Source organism: Mercenaria mercenaria, chromosome 8 (assembly GCF_021730395.1).
Source record: "Mercenaria mercenaria strain notata chromosome 8, MADL_Memer_1, whole genome shotgun sequence".
NCBI classification, from domain to species: domain Eukaryota; kingdom Metazoa; phylum Mollusca; class Bivalvia; order Venerida; family Veneridae; genus Mercenaria; species Mercenaria mercenaria.
In genome coordinates this window covers 50,465,085-50,485,433 of record NC_069368.1, presented here as the reverse complement: position 1 = coordinate 50,485,433, position 20,349 = coordinate 50,465,085, and the positions used below count along the sequence as shown (strand labels likewise).

The following is a 20,349-nucleotide window of genomic DNA, read 5'->3' as shown; positions in this document are numbered from 1 at the left end:
TTTTCATTGATCCTGTTCCATTTTTATTTTGGAAATATCATTTAAAAATTCTGTTGAGGAACCAGACATCATTATGCAAATATTACCCATGTCCTAAACGTGCATTCATGTGTCATCAAAATGACCCCGCGTATTTAAAAGTGGAAGCCTGGTGAGGGACTCGAGCCAACAACCGCCAAAATATTAGCACGGTGCTCTAAAGTGTACCTAACGTGGAAAGTCCTTGATAATTCGTGCTCTGACAGAATGAAACGTCCCTGATATCTATGCACTAAAGATACCACTCAGTTTGCGCCAGTTAGTGTGAAAGTGGCATTAATTGTCAATATGTAAAAAGAAAATTGTCATTTCAACACGTGAATATCATTAAAATGATGCTCTACTATTTTATAAAAAGCCATTCAATTTCAAATCCTTATAATGCAAATTCTGCCGTAGTTTAAGACACACAAGGTCGAGTTTTGCACATGCTAATAAACGAACGTGCGAACGTGCGTGCGTGCGCGCGTGCGTGTCAGTATGCTGATTATCAATAATATAAGTTATTGACATATCTTATTAGAAAAATGCATTTTTGTCGTAGGAATAATCGATATCCCGGATATAGCAATATTTTCTATTAATATAAGGCTTTTGAGATATAACATGTATCTTAGAACTCCAGCTGATTTCTATAGTATTTACGTCATATTGACATTTGAAATGTCTATAACATTTGTTGGTTATTCATAGCATTTAGAGATAGTTATTTTGAGTCAGTTATTCATACCCATAAATTAAGAAAGTATTTCTGTCATTTTTTTCTGTTCATATGTTATTAAACAGTAATTATATATTGTAATCTGTGTGTTATCTGTAATAAAGTGCATGCTTTGTTCTGTTCTGTACATCCAACATCATAAGTCACTTTCTCGTTAAACCCAGTTTAAAATCCGAGTTGACTTTCTTGTAAGACCGAATTCACCGTTCCGTCAGATAAGAATGCGGGCATACATTTTATTTCTCTTTCCCGTTAAATAATAAAAAATATACGAATTTTGAACAAGAGTACTTTAGGTTTGATGTGGTAACATGCAGATTCGTTTACCAAACTGTTACCTATATATAGTCTTTTGTTGGACAAATATTTGGATAGTCACAATCAGAGTGCCGGCTATCGAGCTACCGGTGGTGTCCGTACAATGTGTTTACCAAACTGTATGACCGTTCAAAATGGCCTAACATTGCTATCAGCTCGTCAGTCTAGGGGGAGGGAGGTACAAGTCCTTTATAATTGCTATTCAGCACCGAGTCATGCGATTCTTTCTTGGCATTGGTAAACATACACTCAACAACGGTTGCTTGGCAGCCCCCTTATGGTAAACAGTTGGTATGTAGCCCATTAATGGCACCGGTTGAAATCAATGGCATAAAATCACTTTTTTGTTGTTATAAAAGTAACACCCACTGTTTCAATTTACAAACCATATTATCAGTATTTAGTCTTAATAGTTCAACATTTAAGTATTTTTGCAATAAGGTATCAAGTTTTGCGGGACACTATGGGTGATTTACTAGTCCAATATTCAGAATGAAGTTGGTCCATCTGGCCGATGAAGAAGTGAGTTATGTCCCTGTCAAGTATGGATCTGTTCTATGTAAATTTCGATCTGGGGTTGTTCCCCTGAGGTTAGAAACAGTACGGTATGAAAACATTCCAGAAAATCAGCGTGTTCTGCCAGTATGTAAAATGTCAGTTGAAAATGATATATATGTTTTCTTTGAATGTAGTTCTTTTCAAGGTTTGAGCGATGTTCGCAGTGCTAAAGCTTTAGATATTAATTGATAGGAATAACTTCATTTTTAATGACCATGAGAAAATGAATTTTGTGCTCTCCAACAATGATAAAGTTAAAACCTTTTGCATGATTTAAAAAGCTATGGATACTTTGGCAATTGCTACACAAACAAATTAGTATTAGTATAATATTAAAATGGTTGAAGAATTGCCGTTACTGGAATCAGTAAGCTATGTGTAAAAAATATCTTGTTTTGAGTCATAGTAGTTCACTAATTTGCAATGACTTTTAACGATAAATATTGGTTATTGTTTAATGATAATCTATGTGATATTCATGCTTTCGACAATTACAAGTGTTTTAGTCATTTCCCGGCTTTTTACCACCCGGTAATATATAGCTAATTTGTCTTAGAGATTTAATGTGTATGTTCGTTGTATAAATACTATTATTCATCACAAATCTATGGTCTATTAAGTCCAGTTTAGAACCATTTCATTTCGTGCAGTATACATATTTCTTTTTAAATGAGGTATTAACAGGGTTGTTTTAGTTCTAACATACGTGTCTCTGTATGCATTTGATTCAATAGTACGGTATCATTTTGTCTCTAATAAATCTTCATAGGGTGGCAATGTAGTTTTTTTGTGTGTATAGTATTATGTTGTTTGTAATTGAAAAATATTCATGTACATTGACGAGACATTAAAAACAATAAAACGTTTGAAATGAGAATATGACGTTTAAACTGTAGAAACCAGTTTTCTTACATGCTAAGCTTAAATTCTAAGATAACCTCAAAAGTCTTATTATCAGAAAATATTGCTATATCCGGGACGTATTAATCTTGACATCGAATAGCCCAGCGACGAAAAAAAACATCATCCTTTAATTATAAGCAAGGGTAATTAATCGTAATTAATCAAGATACACTGAATTATTTTAAATACCATATGCAACTGTCGGTATGAAATACATCTGGTGTTTTATAATGTTGATATAGAACATACTTTGTATACAACCTAATTGTTTCTATAAAATGATTTAGCCTTATATACTTTCCTTTGTTTCATTCTATATTGGTTTTGCATAATTACTGCAAAAATGCTATAGATGAAACACATGCAACATTTAATCTAAATTCTAATGAATATTTAAAAGTTCATATTAGGTAAATACAAAATATGGAATTTGAGTCTAAAAATACGAACAAATTATCGAGATCTGAAAATGAATAGCACTACAAAAGTAGAAGTTTCATCGAAATATTTTATGGATTTAATGGTTTGATTTTCGTTTCAAGTTTGAGATTTTACACAAGGAGTCTATGATAAAGTCCGAGTAAAATAGTGAATTTAGTATCATTCCGCAATGTCTCGGACATGTTAAAATTATTAATTGAAATAATAACTACACAATGTATGAGTAACGCAGAATCTGGTATACGTGAATAGGGTATGCTTGACTCGTGCTTCAATAATTTTGCTTGGTTCTGTTCTACGCTCCCAAATGATCTTCTTTTAGATAATTAGATATTATGAGTATGTAGGGAATGTCATATATACGTCCTGTTAACTGATATTCACATATTGAAAGGTGCTTCGGGGTCGTGCTAATATTCTAGCGGTTGTTGGTACGCGTTTGCACTCTACACATGAGGCCATTTTGACAGAATGTTTTCGGTATATACATGCTGGTCAACTGAATAGAAACTATCTTATGGGGTGATTTTTTATTCACTATTTTATGATATAAACTGACCTTGTTATATCATTCGTTTTATCATGGATAATTATAATTAAATTTATTTTGTGATATTTAAAATATAGTGTTTTTGTATCACTATTCTTAATTAAATGTATTATTAAAGATGACTTAATGATATCATAAAAAATGTCAACTTTCATCCGAACATATTTGAGTTCATTGGCAAACTAAATGGTAACTAAAAACAAGATGCTTTTGTAGAAAAGCGCATGTCTCCCCCAATGCATAGTAGTAATAGGCAAGAAGTCAATAGGGGACAGTAGCAAAAGTCCAAGAGACACCGATGGTTGGCTGCAGTAGGGACCATCTACTCAGCATGTCCAATCATCCAAAGAAGTTTCAACATTCTGGGCCCAGTGGTTCTCAAGTTATAGATTGGAAATGGTCTTCCATGTTCCAGCCCCTGTGACCTTGACCTTTGATCGAGTGACCCTAAAATCAATAGAGGTCATCTACTCTGCATGTCCAATCATCGTATGAAGTTTCAACATTTTAGGCCAAGTGGTTCTCAAATTATTTATCGGAAAGTGTTTTCTATGTTCAGGCTCCTGTGACCTTGATCTTTGCTCAAGTGAGCCCAAAATCAATAGGGGTCATCCACTCTGTAAGTCCTACCAACCTGAGGTTCTGGGCCAAATTATTCTCAAATTATAGATCAAAAACACTTTTCCAATTTCTAGCCCCTGTGACCTTGAACTTTGATCAAGTGACCCCAAAATCAATAGGGAGCATCTACGCTACATTCCAATCATTCTTTGAAGTTTCAACATTCTGGGTCAAGTGATTCTCAAGTTATTGATCAGAAACGGTTTTCCATGTTCAGGCCCCTGTGACCTTGACCTTTGATTGAGCAACCCCAAAAATAATAGGGGTCATCTACTTTGTAAGTCCTATCATCTTATCAAGTTTGAAGATTCTGGGTCAAATGGTTCTCAAGTTATTGATCAGAAATGGATTTCCATGTTCTGGTCCCTGTGACCTTGACCTTTAAAAGGGTGACCCCAAAATCAATAGGAGTCGTTTTGTTTGCAAGTCCAATCATCCTATGAAGTTTCAATATTCTGGGTTAAGTGGTTCTCAAGTTATTGATCGGGAATGGTTTTCCATGTTTTGGCCCATGTGACCTTGACCTTTAAAGAGTTTATTCAATATCAATTGGTGGTCATTTACTCTGCATGTCCAATCATCCTATGAAGTTTCAACATTCTGGGTCAAGTGGTTCTCAAGTTATTGGTCGGAAATTAAGTGTGACGGACGGACGGACAGGGCAAAAACAATATGTCTCCCCTAGAGGGAGGGGGACATAAATAGGCTACTACGGAAACGATAAGCAAACTATCAGTGATGTGACTGCACAGGGGTCACGCAGAAGAAGAGCAAATTTTAACTTGTCAGTCAGTAGCATTTTTTTTTAAATTTTCATATTCAGAAGTAAAGCGAATTGTTGAGGACATCGAAAATTAGCAAGTCCTGGAATGCCTTATGGCGATTGCTCGAAGACAAGCTTTGTGATAGCGTATATTTACTTCCAAATGTTGATAGATCTGAGACTGGAAGTTACCCAGGCCCGCCATCAGACCAAAGACCACATTACAATTATGTTCTATATAGACACTGGACACTACTGGAATTTTGCTTACATTCAAACCCTCGCCCCCTTTCCCCCCCCCCCCCCCCCCCCCCCCCCCCACACACACACACAAAATCACCATTACTCAACAGAACTATTCAAGAGAGAATATTCAAGCCACAATAAACATAGGGTTAACCGGCTCTTTTTTCCAACATATTGAACTGCTTGACATTTAGGTAGCATTTTCACAATAGAATAATAACATGACAGAATTTATCATGAATATTTAAATCATATACTAACACCTAACACGACAATTTGGGGTCTCATTTTTCAGCTGATTTTGCAGTTTGTGTGACTGAAAATATTTTTCTTGCATCAAACATGACTCCAACTTTTCTTTTGATTTTTATTTAGCACTGACAATATTCTTCAAGAAAATGTAAGTTACAGACATTTAAAATGGGCCCTAATGTGTGCTGCAGCCATTGGAAATATGTCAATTTTATATAGAATAAAGAAGATAAGCTATTTAGTGTGCTGTAACATTGATTGTTCAGAATTATTAATCACTCAAATCCTACAAGAGAGGTTTCCACTCAGTTGAAGAAAACGATTGCATTCTTTCCATAGATAGATGTTGGATAGAAAGAATATGAAATGACGTTACTCCGGTACATGTATTTGAGCCGTGCCATGAGGAAACCAACATAGTGGCTTTGCGACCAGCATGGATCCAGACCAGCCTGCGCATCCGCGCAGTCTGGTCAGGATCCATGCTGTTCGCTAACGGTTTCTCTAATTCCAATAGGCTTTGAAAGCGAACAGGATGGATCCTGACCAGACTGCGCGGATGCGCAGGCTGGTCTTGATCCATGCTGGTCGCAAAGCCACTATGTTGGTTTTCTCATGGCGCGGCTTATTTGTAAAATATGGTATTTGCTTTAACAGTCACGATAACACCTTATTTAAACGTCTGTTGAGTAGTGAATAGTTTTATTGTAACCAGATTTTAAAAAATGTACAGTCTGAATTCCTCGAGCTCGCTTTGAAGCTTTGTGTTATTTCAAATTATTTCAAATTATTAATTATTGATGAAAATGACGTGCCGACATCCTCAACATGGATTACAAAGACATCATGGAACATGCAATTATTTGTTAGCGAAAAAAAACATGTTTGGAGTCGATTAGTTTTCTTCAACTTTTTTGAGACGTTTATAATCGAATGGACAATAAGCGACATTTTTGTGAATATTGAAAACATCTCCCAATTGTATCTGGGTAAATATCGTTGTCAGAACTCGGCGTTATTTGGAATGATTTCGTATTCGACGAATTGTGGCGTTTCACTAAATGCCGTGTCGACGATTCATCACATTCGACGAGCGTTGTTTGCGACGAAATGTCGTGCACCCTAGAATTATTTGTCAACAGTGGCATGGATTTAAATAAAATCAGTGTGGGATCAAGGATTTGGTTAAGGAGGGCGCAGAGGTTATAGGGTGGCCCAGGGTATGCTACCACAGGCAAGCATACCTTTTATTTGACATGGTTTGAGCCTGAATATTTGACAATGTCGACTTTTAACATTGTCAGTTTCCCAACACCCTGCCCCCTCTACCAGCCCCAATAAATAAATAAATAAATAGATAAAAGATAAATTAAAAAAAAATTAAAAAAAACACTATTAGACAAAGTAGACAGTTTTAAATTTGATTATCGTCTGTCTCGGCAGTTAAGCAGTAAGAAATACTATTCTGATAAAGTTTTGCGAGCCAAGCGAGCCGAAAATTTGACTGAAATAGTGAACACTTGGTAATGTTTAACACACATACATGTATATTTTAGGCAATGTATAAAATTTTCATGGGCATTTTAGTGATATAGTATGTATGAAGTATACGTTACGTAAAAAAACCTTTATGTGTCAGTAACACATTCTAAGCTTGCTGTGCGCACAAAAGTTCCGTAGTGAATAAGTCACCCTTCATAAACTTTTTAAGGCACTGGTGTACCTAGCTTCATGTTGTTGAGTATACAGATTGTTTTTCTTATGCTGTCTTCTGTTAGCCCTTCCTCAGATTTGAGCGGAAATGCACTTTTATTATCGTGTTTGATTGTGCCTTCTTGTCATTATGACACACTTAGTGTCATGATGGCCTGGCATTAACCTATTAATAATAAAATAATATGAAATAAGGCAAAGTCTAAAAGCGAGCTCAAGGAAACTTGTAATAAGATTTTAAAGGTTTTTTTTCTTTCCTTTTTTTTGTTACAGTAAATCAATACAGACCGGGAACCAGGATAGGGAGCTAAAGTCGCAGCAACGTCATTTTTGAACTGTTTACACCAAATATGAAGCTATATGTGAAGTAGTCCAAACTGTAGCTCCTTGTAGTAGATGAAATGAGCCGCGCCATGAGAAAACCAACATAGTGGGTTTGCGACCAGCATGGATCCAGACCAGCCTGCGCATCCGCGCAGTCTGGTCAGGATCCATGCTGTTCGCTTTTAAAGCCTACTGTAATTAGAGAAACCGTTAGCGAACAGTATGGATCCTGACCAGACTGCGCGGATGCGCAGGCTGGTCTGGATCCATGCTGGTCGCAAAGCCACTACGTTGATTTTCTCATGGCGCGGCTCAAATATGGTATTCTGAGGTATATAAGGACGTGGCACTTTCATTTTTGGCTTAGTTTTATTGCTTATCATATTGAGAAAAGATCTAAACAGCAAAGACCTTTCATGGGAGCATTTTCAGAGGTCGTTGTTTTCCATCTTATATGTTACATAACATCTTCAATATCTGTTGTTGTTTTTTTTAATTTTATTTTTGGTAAAAGACATGTTATACTTACTGGTTACAAATTGTTTCCATACCAAAAAGTACTAAAAATGAGGTCTCAAGATTGAATTGTTTATATTAAATAAGGAAGGTACTGAATTAGTTTATTGTAACCATTTCCAATTCGCCTCGCCGTTTAGTCAAGTTAGGAATATCAATGTCGCACTTTTCCTATTTCTTTCCAAAAATATCTTTAAAACTGAGAATGCAATAATTTTCGCAACTAACCGGAAACCACTCTTGTATAGGAAAAGACTTCCACGAAGCTGGGTGAGGCATGCTGCTTTTAAACACCACCACAATGTGCGAACGTATACCCCAGTTACTGTAAAACTCAATTCTCGAAGATCGCTATTAGAAAGCTAAATTTGTTTATGTACTAATAAAGAAACAGGCGATGTTAAACAATTACAGCCTCGCCTTGACGCGATAATAGCGTGAAATTCGCGTTGTCAGCAGGCGAAACTGCAAATTTTGTTAATATAAACACGAAATTTCGAGAACCAAATCGAGAATTTTTATTTTCAAGTCAGCACAAGCTTTAGCCAGCTTCTGACTCCGTCAAAGTCCAGCTGGTCCAAAAGATCGCTAAACGAATACTAAATAGATGGACTTAAACAGAAGCAGGGCTAGTCTGAAAGTCCACATTCACAGCAAATCCGGTCCTGTGAGCCCCAAAGTCTGCTGATCCTACATAAAACGTGTCCCGCCGGGTTATTTTTAGCTTTGAAAGCTGTCACCCTTGATGAAGAAATAAAGTCAAAAAGATTGCTAAAAGATACATAAGGATTGTTTTAAAACTTCTACAATTTTTGGACCACAGGTTGAGAAAGGGACCTAGAAGTATTTGCAAATAATATCAAGAAACGAATAAAAAAACTGTATTTTTTTGTGTCGCAAAAAATATGAACTTTGATGTCATGACAACATTTTTTCCTAAAATTCCCGTTTTTGGGGAAGGCATCTGTTGCATAATTAAGCAGTGAGTACAGAAAAAAATAGCATGTATTTTTTGTATCGTAAAATGTACATGACGTAACAAGAACCGGATCATGGTGTGGATCTGACTTTAACAGGAGATGATTTAATCAGATTGTAATATTTATAGCTTTCTAAATATTGAAGATTTGAAATTTTAAGGAAATATTTTGAAAATGATTACAATTTAAATGTGATTTTGAAAGGGTAATCTAAAGGACTTTTTTTCTCAGCCTATGGTCAATATACACTCTGAACTGAACTCGACCAGTATTCGCAAAAAGGCATATGTTAGGTCCGTGGTTTTCGCTGGTTTGTTCTACTTGATATTTATTATATGGAAACGGTATGATTATGTTTTGACTTTGTGATTAAAAAAGTGATGTCCGCGCTGTAATTTAGTGAGTTTAATCTGGATAATGCTATTTTTAACGATGCATGTATAATGTGTGAAGATTGAATCAATAAAAATGCAATATAAATGATGGACAAGATACGAATCAGCAGCTAATAATAGCAGGTAATATATAGTGTTATGATGCGTGTGTTGCTGCTATTCGACTCTGTTGCAGACGTTGCGTACAAAGCTGTGACAGACACTGAACGTGTGTTAAAGAGACAGGTAAAGTCTGCAACCGTGCTTCATACTCGTTCCGAAAATGCAACACTTAAAAGCTTTATGCTGAATACAAACTCATTCATTTTCATATCAATTTTCGGATCATCAAAGAAAATACTTTTTCATGAGAGGCTGTTATCCAATCAGATTTAAACTCGCTTGAGTGGTGCTCTAGAGGTAATTACCTCTCTAATTTTATAATGGAATTCACGTGAACGTGTCAAATTTCTTTAGCGGTTGTTAATGAATTCTTTGCCAGCCGAGATAACTGTAGTTTAAACCTACTGTTGGGATTGGTACAGGTGTTACACCTTGATAGCCTATCAGCTTTAAGCACGTGCATATTGGCGGGGCTCTTAACAAGGAGGGCGTTACATTATCTGAGAGGCGGGTTTTATGTACATTAACATTCACAAATAGGCGTATTTTCGCGCTTTTTCGTTAACTATACTAGTAATGGCATTTTAAAAGAAAGAAATGAATAATTAAATTATCATTACAATAATTAAAATATAAACTTGATATTTAGTATGTAAGGACATTCTTACACGTCGAAGTTTGTGGTTAATGGTAAACATACGCCTTGTTGTAGGGAGTTGTTTTTTATACTCACTGTAAATGATTTCATTTATTTCGCGGAACTTATTTACTTTATCTGTTTGTGTTTCATCAGACGACCCATTCTCATCAAAAGACTTGGGAACCATGCGAGAATGCAGACGACCTAGAGTGTTCCTTATGCCCTGCTGCAATTTTGCATTGCTGAGAAGCCATACTTCTATTTATGAAAATCACCTTTCTACACTTACATTATTATAATTAAATACTATATATATATACCTACTAGATCAATTTCAAGAACATGTGAATATTTGATGAATATTTAAGTTACTGATAATGTGTCACATTGACTCTGGACAGATGTTGTAGTGAAACAGTCAATTAAATTCATTAAAAACACGCAAAATTAATATGCGGATCGAAACAGAGAAGGCGCGGAAAACACCTGAAAAGATCCATTTAATTAAATACAGTTTTATTTCTGATACATCTCGATTTATTTCACCAATTTGAAATATTGTTAAACACATGTTTTTATTTTGTTGTAAACTGTAAATGCAATCACCAAAACTAATACCGTATATCGTATTATTACTACGAAAAGGATGACACTTTCAGACACATCTGTAATGAGTTTATTTTATGGCAGCATTGTTTTGTATTGTTTCTTTTCTTTTTTTTCAAAAGCACCGACCATCTTTTTAAAGAGTTGTCCTACCCCTATCTTCAAGTTTAAAGCATTTATGTATATTAGTATAATACAACGATGTTCACCAAGAATGTATTGACTCCATTTAGTTAGATACTTCATATTTTCTACCTAAGCAATTTAGTTCCGCCTCTATATCTGGAGATCGCAGGTTTATAACAAGCTTTCAGTCGTACCGTTTCCGCAAATGGGTTATCCACAAACACATCTTTTGGGATTCTTTAAATAATACAAATAAGGCAACAATTCAAATATTGGGATGCCGTACCCGTACATGCATCTGTCGCGCCTTACCGGTGTACGCAACTGTATGGAATAATGTCAGTTGTGCCGTAGCGGTGTACGCACCTGTACGGAATAATGTCAGTCATGCCGTACCCGTACATAGCCCTGTCGTGCCGTACCGGTGTACGCACCTGTATGGAATAATGTCAGTCATGCCGTACCCGTACGTAGCCCCGTCGTGCCGTGCCGGTGTACACACCTGTACGGAATAATGTCAGTCATGCCGTACCCGTACATAGCCCTGTCGTGCCGTACCGGTGTATGCACCTGTATGGAATAATCCTCAGTCCTGCCGTACCCGTACATAGCCCTGTCGTGCCGTACCGGTGTACGCACCTGTATGGAATAATGTCAGTCGTGCCGTACCAAGTCCCGTGTTCACAGAACATATTCAATCTCAGCTGAGTTTGATAATGAAACTTTATTTGTCATTCATATCTGAATGGCATGTTTAAAACTAAATTTTAAGTTAATAACTATTTTCAAGTGTCTATTCGGTACTGATGGCCAGTCTCTGATGGAATTCAACCTTGTCATTTTAGTTAAATTGATATTAAAATTTCAAACTCAAACTCAGCTGAGACCGAAAAATGTTTTGTGAACACGGGGCCAGCATACACACATTTACGGAATAATATCAGTCGTGCCGTACTAGTATATGCATCTGTTTAGAATAATATCAGGAGTGCCGATGCCAGTTGTGCCGTACCGGGATATGAGCAGAACAGAACAGAACAGAACAGAACAGAACAGAATATTTAAATTGACTTAAGCATATACAGTTTATCGTCCATACATGAAAATATATTGCAATGACATGCACACGAAAATGGCAAAATATTTTTAGTTTACATAGAAGGTATAAATGGTACACAGTAAACATTAACATTAATCAGCAAGTGCTCTTACAATAAAAAAAATGATAGCCTATACAATATTTTATGATACTCAATAAACTCAAACATATTTGGTCGATTTCTATAGTAGGCGGGAATGTATGATTCTCGCACAACTCTGTATGAATCACATGTACACACAAAATGATAATCATCTTCTATATCGTTCATATTACAGAATTCACATTTTCGCTCACTTCTATAATTATGCTCCTGTAAGGAATAATGCCAGTCGTGCCGCACCCGTATATGCTCCTGTAAGGATTAATGCTATTCGTGCCGTACCCGTATACGCACCTGTACGGAATAATGCCAGTCGTGCCGTACCCGTATATGCTCCCGCAAGGATTAATGTCATTCGTGTCTTACCCGTATGCGCACCTGTACGTAATATTGCCATTCGTGCCGTACGCGTATACGCACCTGTACGGAATAATGTCAGTCGTGCCGCACCCCTATATGCTAATACCATTCGTGTCGTACCCGTGTACGCACCTGTATGGAAAATTGCCATTCGTGCCGTACCCGTATACGATTCTGTACGGTATAATGCCAGTCTTGCCGTACCCGTATATGCTCCTGTACGGAATGATGCCAGTCGTGCCGTACCCGTATACGCACCTGTACGGAATAATGTCAGTCGTGCGACAAGGAAGCACTTACTGCAGCTATTGTTATATTGATTGGCACAATGCCCTAGTTACGCTGCATTAATTGTTTGCCTCGTGCCAGACAGGTTACCTGAAACTGAAGATGTATCTGCTCTCATTAACCATCATTTGTCAAGCGAAACAACCCTTCGATTACACTCGTTAAAAAATCTTGCAAGTGTATCTGTTCCAAGATTCCTGTCCTTTTTCAGGAAATGTTTTGGTTCCGGCTTGTTGTCCTGGTTGTATATAATTATGTATATCTAGCATTCTGTATCTATACCGTGTCTTTGACGTCGTATATTTTTTTTTTGTCTGAATTTGATTTGCCAACGTTTTTGTACAAGTGCATCCGACTGGATGGTATCGGTACTATACCGAACCTGTGATGAATGAGAAACAGTATCAACTCGGCCTAAAATTCATCTGACTGATTTTTTTGAGGTGTGATATTTTTATCTATTTCATTTTCGCTGAATTCCTAGCTAATTTTGGAACGTCCCAAACGTTGAAGTTGAAATAGATACGCTACGTTTTTTTTTCTTCTGAATTTTGACCGTTTCTTTTTCTTTGCTGTTAAGATCGTTTAGTTTGATTTTCATAAAAAATAAATAATTCTGCAATGGCTGGTTAGTTTGGAATTCAACAGTATCATAGCAACCGTTCCCGCCCACAACAAGGATGAAAAGGACAAACTTAGAATTTTATGTAACAGTATTAACTTTAAGACAGTATGTTTCACTAAAAAATTCCCTTAAACAATAAAGATAAGCTGGAACTAAAGTTGCTCATATTTCAAGAACCAGAAGCCTGATCCTAACTCCATTCTAAGTATAAACTTTTAAAATACCTTTACTTAATAGGATATAATTTGTAGCTTTCTAGAAATGTGTCATTGATTCCATTTCATGACTGATCTATCTTATTTTTCTTCGACCCTGTTTCTGTGAACAGCCGAATGGTTGAATTGTCTACTTAAAATGATTGTCGTGAAACACTTTGTATTAAGTAGGCTTTGTATATTCATACACGTCAATTAGTTAAGTTTACACAATACGTATTACAAGTGTACAAAACTATACACACATACTAGTTAATTAAACACAGGACACAAATGTAAACATAGAATGCACTATTTTTCCAGTATTTTTTTCGGCGTAAGTGACTTCCCAGTAATGATCGAATTATATTAAATTTTAATCAAATAGGCCTTCTGGTCGTTAAACAAAAATGGCAGGAAGTCACTGGTAGGGGGATAGTAAGACAGGGTGCTGGTATTACATTAAGTATTCTGCCCCTTTCAGTTAATGTCTCATACTGATATCGCCTTCCTACTATACTAAAGTTACGTACCTTCCGTCTTCAATCCAGTATTCTAGCATAAGACCGTAGTCATCCGGCTGGACAACTACACCACTGGCTCTCCTATAGTCCTGCACCTGTCCAAGGCTCTAGATATTTGTTCCTGACAGCCGACATAATGAGAAGATCGCACTAGTGTGATGTAGACCTGCTCCTCAACCTTTCCCGGACAATAACAGTACATGTGTTGCTTCTTTATGAATACTTGGGTTTGTTGTGCCTTTTTAGCTCCCCGGAGCATAACGTGTTCAGAGTGAACTATTGCGATAATTCACCGTCAAGGCCGCCAGAGAGCGTTGCCACCTTGCCCTACACGTACATGTATGTAGTGGAAACTTTTTTTGCGCTTAATTTGAAGAGAATGTTACGTAGATGTTCCTTAGATAAACTCTTTACGAGGATTGTTCTAGATATTCCAGTTAATGAATTAACATGGTCATCTGTCACCAAAGCTCAAATAGTAAAAAGATCTTCAAGAACATCTCCTAAGGCCCTGGTTCAATTTCAAGATGATTTCAAAGAAATGTTCCTTAGGTGGCCCTCTACCTAAATTGTTCAAATTATAGTCTGAATTTTCAAAAACATTGCAAATGATTTTCAAGAGTGATATTTTTGGTGACTCCCTACAAAGATTCTTCTAATTACTAATTACTTCATTTGTCTAAAACATGGTTTCTAGAGCATGGTTACTTTTTACAGAAATGTTCCTTTGGTTGACCTTCTACCAAGAGTGTTCATATCATTTTTATTCGTCGAAAGTATAAGTGATATTCCTTTAAAGAAGACCTTTGCCAGCCAAGAGCCTTGATGACGCACAGTCCGGCGTCCTGTTGATTTATACTAAGAAGAGCAAGTGCCACAGGCCAGTCCCTTAAGGAATATCCGATGCGATTGTGTAGGAGGATTAGGTTGATTCTTCAAGGACTAGACACTGTTGCCAACCGATGAGGACGTCCGCATTCAAGACATTCAGTCCATTCCAAACACTATCCCGCAGACGCACGTACGGACGGGCGGACAGTTCAAGTTTGTTTTGTGCTATGCTGACTGCGGCATACGACAGTTACTGCGTCCGGTTGCTATGACGAAACACAGTACGACCAGGTCCTCCCAGGACAAGAAAACTTGTCCAGCATTGATTGTCCAGCATTACAAGTGTTTGGCACCTGTACAAACAGAAGCCTTGCTACTTTCATAATTATGAGCTTCTGTATATACACCTCCCCCCCCCCCCCCCCCAAAAAAAAGAGACTGTTTTATAAATAAGCGAGTATCATCATAAATATAAGTCATCGTGGTCATCATTTTTAGATGGACAACTTATGAATACGAACATGGGTTTATTGTTCTTTTGAGATACGTTAAGTGTCTCGTTTTATGAAACTATTATCTTTCTTGTTATAGTGTGACAATCTGGGCAATCAACCGATATAAGGAAAGCGAAACCATACACTGTACGGCCTCTAATTGCCTTGCTAGCTACAAGTCTATACCATACAGTAACATAGCAGGAAATTACAATTTGCAACACGGGCTCTCATTCTGTAAGCCACGGCCATAATGATATCAGAGAAGCAATAAGTTTCCTGTCTGCAGTACAGAATTAGAACGAGTGACGTCTCCTGTTGTCTAATATGTATCATTCACAGAGGCTGTTGTTGAAGGGGAAATAAAAACATCATTTTTCTGTAGGCAGCCTGGGTACAGTATATGAAGAAAATGTTATATTTATCAAATTATCATAATCTACATATTCCGAACACTCTCTTTTCAATGAATTTCAGTGAAAATACATGGGGGTCTTAATTCTTTATTAGTCATTTGTGGTTAAAATAGACTTTGAATCACTTGCCCCTCACCTCGTGCATACTCATATCACGAAAATGTAGCAAGTTATTATTATCACTCATTGGCAGTATTTTATCACATAAAATGAAAAAAAAAAAAACAACAACAAAAATAAAAACAACGTTATCATAAAAAATCAGTATTTTATCACGAACAGTACTTCAAGTTATTGTTGTCACTAATAAGCAGTATTGTGTCACTGAGAATTCATTAAGTTATCGTTATCATTAATAAGCAGAACACTATCACGAACAATATATTAAGTTATTGTAATTACTAATATGTAGTATTTCATCACGGACATTACACAAAGTTATCATTGTCACTGATAAGAGGTATTTTATCACGAAAAATACATAAAGTTATTGTAATTACTACTAGTATAAATATGTAGTATTTCATAACGAACGTTAAACAAAGTTATCATTATCAGTTTCAATTATTAAAGTTATTGTTATTAATTGGTAGAACTTCGTCACGCAAAATATAAAACTTATTTTTTATCACGAACAATTCATTAAAGTGAAGTTATCGCTAAAACTTAGTAATCAGTAATTAATAACGAACAATACAGAAGATTACACTAAGTTATTGTTATCACTAATAATCAGTAGTTTATTATGAAAAATACTTTCAGCGATCGTTATCACTCATTGACAGTACTTTGTCACGAACAATACCTGAAGTTATTTTTATCCCGAAGAATACGTTAAGTTATTATTATCACTAATAACCAGTATTTTGTCATGAACAATTATACCCTTAAGTTATCGTTATCACTAATAAGCAGTATTTTGTTACGAACACAATACATAAAGTAATGGTTTTCATTGATAAGCACACTTTATCTAATTTATGGTTATCATTAATCTTTATAAACAGTAGGCCCTATTTATCGCGAACAATACACAAAGTTACAGATATCGCTTATAAGCAGAAATTCATCACGAAACATTACACTATCGTTATCACTTATAAGCAGTATCACATCACAAACAGTACATTAAGTTATTGTTATCACTTATTTGCAGTAGTTTGTCACGACTAATACTTCAAAGTTATTGCTCCGTATTTTATCACTGTATCGTTTTGAACAAACAAGGCTCTCAATATTTTCTAAAGGGGTTTAATGCTCATCTTCCGCCAAAATAATTTATTTTTAGACTGCAGAAAATCCCGAACTTGACAAAATGTATATACTAACAGATTTTGCAGAACTACATTGACAATCAAATGTCATTTAGGGCCTTAACAGTCATTTGTTAAAAAAACCTTCCTGACACATATTTACAGTATACTGTACATAACTTTACATGTATTAGGCGTTTATTTCAAATCTAACAAACATTACTGTTTATACACACAAACATGATATAACATTATTAGTTCGAGGATAAGACCCTCTGTAAGAAACCAGGTCTTGAAAATAGATATGTTCAGAAACTATAGGTTTGTGTCCAATCTCCCGATCATTAAATGGCGAAGCCTCGCGTCTACAGCGGTATTTGAATGAAAACAAATTTCATGAGGGACTACAGTTCGCGTGCAGAAAGTTTCACTCAACTGAAGGTATAGATCTGATGTCATCCGTTCTCTCCACCAAAATTCTGTATGTTCGATCTTTCTGCAGCTTTCGATATTATTGGCTATTAAACACTGTTACATCGCCTCGAACACCATTTCGAAGTAACAGACAAAGCATGTACATGGATATTGTAATATCTAAGTGATTGCTATCAAACTGTGTACGTTGACTGTCAGCTGTCGACGCCTGTGGTGTTTCTCAGGGATCCGTACTGGGTCTCGCTACAAAATGTACACTGATCCCGTGAGTGTCATGTATAGACGTCACCGACTACTTCATTATTTCTACGACGACGGCTCTCTTTTAGGCCAGTAGAAACTAGAAACGGGGCATTACGCCGCATTTAGTGTAGTCTCGCAGAAATTGTCTCGTAGATGCATTGCAACATGCTGAAGCTCAATGCAGTAATGTTGTCCGCATCAAAGCATAACTTTAATGCACATTGATGACATTTCGGTGAAGGTCAGTGACTGTGTGATAAAATCAACAAACTTTTGTCAAGAAATTTGGTGCAGTACAATAATCTAATATGGGTATGGAACAACAAGTTAACATTCTGTGCAGGGCTGGATAGTGTACAGGTCACTACGTGTCTCTTACCACTGATGCCAAAAAGTCCCTTGTCTGATTTCCTTACGATTTGACTACTGTAATGCTTTGTTATCCAGAACACTTAAGGGCACAGACCGGTTAAAACATAAGATCATAAGAAATGTTACCATTTGTTGTGCCAAAGGCTAAAACCGTGATGTATGGGAATTACACCTTTTCGTTCACAACCTCAGAGCTTTGGAACTCTCTTCCTTTTAAGTTTAGGGAAGCTGACATGCTGACTTTTTTTTTAACAATTCACAAACTGACCAACACATCCCTTTATATATGAAAACATAGAGCAATACGATATATGATATGATATCCCAAAAGTTTTTTAATGTGTTGTTTGGTCTTCCTTCTAAGGAAAATAATGCTATTTCAGAGTAATAATGGGACTTTAATGTTTTTTTTTTAATGGTAAAAAGGCGGTTTCGCTTGGGTACCTTTGGAAAGTATTATTGAAAGCACTTTTGAACGTGTATATGTGTTGTATATATTTTTTCATTGATGACGACATGACACAGCATTTGATGTCACAGACCCTGCAGGGTCTATACTATGAGGGGTAGTAGTCTACAACGACCAGTGCTTTGTAAAGAGTTTAAGTTGAAGACAAAATATAACGGAGAAAGTCACATATATAGGGCTGTGATATCCGGATAAGATACGCAAAATACATTGACCTAACATGTATCTTTGAACACTTATGGAAAAAATAAATTATACAAAAAAATGCAATGGTTTTAATTTTTAGTATACTATAATTTCAAGGGTATACCGTTTTCTTTGAGTTTCACATGAGTTTTTGTCTGATGGACAAGGCTGGACCAGATGTATACAGTGCAAATATCCCTATTTTATTTCCAAAATGTGAGATGTACTGGATAAGTTACATTATACATGTATCGAATGAGTTAATATTATAGTATCAGGCATGGACAATGCAACTTAGTATCAAGTCATGATGATTTACACTGTGCGCGTTGTAAATTTATGTAACTACGACAGTTAAAACTAAGCGGAAAGTTATTGTGTTCCCAGGAAAATAGTCATTTACATTTAAAAACTGGGCATTTGTTTAGATCTCTTCCTGGTCAGTAGTGGCGTTTTCAAATTCCTTTACATATGAACTCAGAACAATGATTTCATTCAACGAAAACATCACTAGCTCTATCTGTAATAGATCTATATCCTTTAAATAATTGTGATATTATCAATCCCTGTTAACTTCGTTTGAGTGACATTGTACTTTTGTCAAAAATGTGTAAGTAATGGTTAAAACTAGGCCTATTAAACGATAAAATAGAGATTATTCAGTCAGCCAGATCAGCCACCGATGTGTGATTGATTTGTTAATATATATACCGCTTTAACTGCGAACAGAAATAAACATTACGTCATATTTTCAAATAAAAACATTCCAGTTCAAAGGTTAATGTTTATTCACGCGAGACTTCTCAGGCCCAGGGCAATATTTCTGGCATCTTATTTTATAACGACCTTGCATGTTAATGGCCCCAGCTCGCTTTGTGTCTATTCATGTACAAATCTCCTATCCGACCATAAATCGATCGCGTCTGTTTCAATTGAATCGATTACTATAATTTGAGAGCTAGCAGAAGATTGGCTGATTCGTTTTGTCATATTTGAACCATTCACCATCTTCAAAGTAAACGTGCTTGTTATTGGTTTTTATGGTGTAAACAAAATTAGCCAATCAAACTCGTTCACGTGCGCACACGCCCAATTTTAACACGAAAGCCGATATGAATGACAAGTGTGTTTGTAGTAAGTTTATATTTAGATTTTGTTCAGTATTTTGACAACTGATTCCGTGGTGTAGTGGTTATCACATCCGCTTAACACGCGGAAGGTCCTGGGTTCAATCCCCAGCGGAATCAGAAATTTTTCTTTTTTTCCCATTTTTTTAACTAGCACATATAATTACAAGAAATAAATGATTTTACCATGATATAGTAGATTTTTCGCGTCTCGGTCTATTCCGAAAGGGTGTAGGCGTGAAGTCCTACTTTATTCAGCATGATTGGAAAGACAGGTACTGGTAGATCTACGAGTTGACTTATTTTTGTGAGAATTATGAAATGTTGCCTTGTATTCTTTTTATCATTATTGTTTTCAAAGTTTTCATTACGTCCATTTTTTACGCTAAGTATGGTTTAATGGGCAAAACATTGAAAATAAGAGCGATACTCACCTACAAGAAAGGGTTGAGGGGGTGGGGGTGAAGGGTATGCATTTACAGAGCATATATCTTTTTTCTGAATCCTGTATCCCAA

General features: G+C 36.2%; 1 non-coding gene across 1 annotated transcript; it reads left to right on the top strand.

The window, feature by feature from the left end:
• Positions 1 to 19,880: 19,880 nt before the first annotated feature.
• Trnav-aac (transfer RNA valine (anticodon AAC)) lies at positions 19,881 to 19,953 on the top strand. The gene has a single exon. It is a non-coding gene; the product is annotated as a tRNA-Val (tRNA).
• The last annotated feature ends 396 nt before the right edge of the window (positions 19,954 to 20,349 follow it).